Source organism: Mus caroli, chromosome 5 (assembly GCF_900094665.2).
Source record: "Mus caroli chromosome 5, CAROLI_EIJ_v1.1, whole genome shotgun sequence".
Taxonomy (NCBI): domain Eukaryota; kingdom Metazoa; phylum Chordata; class Mammalia; order Rodentia; family Muridae; genus Mus; species Mus caroli.
This window is the reverse complement of record NC_034574.1, coordinates 62813207-62814905: the sequence shown is the minus strand read 5'-3', so window position 1 is coordinate 62814905 and position 1699 is coordinate 62813207.

Genomic DNA, 1699 nt, shown 5'->3' with positions numbered 1-1699 from the left:
CTGCAATGTAGAAGAATGCCAGGGCAGGGAGGCTGGAGTGGGTAGGTGGGTGAGGGAATACCCTCATTTTGCAGGGGGAGGGATATGTGATAGGGAGTTTTCAGGGGGAAAACTGGGAAAGGGGATAACATTTGAAATGTAAATAAAGAAAATATCCAATTATATGCTACTGTTAACCTGCCTTCTAACCATTCCCATTTTGTTCCTGTCTGACCATTCTCATTTACTCTTTGGGTGACATATTTTTCAGTATTGTTGTCAGATACTCATATATTCTTACTTTGGAGATTAATGTTTAAATAACATCATAGGTTATAGGCAAAGCCCCTTGAGCTGCTAATCAATTGTCTACAACAAAGACATTCATACACTTCTAGTGGTGAAACAGCCATCAGTCCTTCACATGTTGAAAGTCCTCTTATTACTATTATAGGAGGGAGCACAGTTGGCAATGCCCTTGCTGTATTCCACCCTAGTTTACCACCAAAGGTGGTGAGTGGTATTGATACTTAACATCATTGACTTTCTTATGGATCCCAACATCTGAAGAGTTTGGGAGCCATACTTATTGCCACAAGTATGGCCACTTCTCATCTTCCCAAACTGTCAGGCATCTAAAGTCTGACATTTCAATTTGACTCATCATGTTTCAGTAATTTTGCTGTACTTGTCGGAGCAATCTTAGCAGTAGTTTCTACAATGTTTGGGGCCTTCCACAATTCAGTTTTATAGCTGGGGAGAAACACCCTCCAATTAATACATATTTCTTTATAGAAGTTTTAGAAAGAACACTATGATCATTCACATTCAGACCCATGTTTCTACCTCTACTGTGTCTGCTAGTCTCTGCTTCCTGTGTTTCATGATTAATGTCTTTGCTGGGATACGTATTTTCCTCATATTCTAGCAGATGGCACTTTTTCCTAAGTATGGGCATGAAAGAAGTTGCTAGGAGGATTAATAGGAGAGACTTTGAGTGAGGGTGATATGATTGCCTTGTACTTAATCTTACAAAACAGCCCAGTGAAGGTGAGGCAGGCCTCACTTGTAGTTTTACTATATTCAGAGGAGTCTGAAGGAAAACAAATCACAAAACTTCATCTAGATGTTTTCCATTCTATAAGCCATGGTCTCAGTTTTCCTTATCAACATTCTAATCTGGATTAATAGAGTCTCTTTTAATGGCCTTTTGGTCATCTTTGAAAGACAGCCCTACTCCAGCACCAGGGTTCCTTGCCCACTGAGTCTCTGAACACCCGCAAGGACCCACACAGGATCCCCCACGGGATCTTAAGACCTCTGGTGAGTAGAACACAGCATCTGCTCCAATCCTATCTCATGGGACCTGAGACTGCATTAACTAGGGAAGCAGATAACCCAGCCTGATCAGGGGCACAAGTCCCTTCCTATGCATTCCAGCACCAGGGTTTCTTGCGAGAGCAGTTTCTGGACACCCCCAAGGTCTTCACAGGACCCTCCACGGGATCTTAAGACCTCTGGTGAGTGAAACACAACTTCTGCCAGGAGGCAGGTTCAAACACCAGATATCTGGACACCTTCCATGCAAGACGAGAGCTTGCCTGCAGAGAGTACTCTGACCACTAAGACTAAGGAGAGAGCTAGTCTCCCAGGTCTGGTGATAGAGGCTAAGATAATCACCTGAGGAACAAGCTCTAACCAGAGACAACTATAACAACTA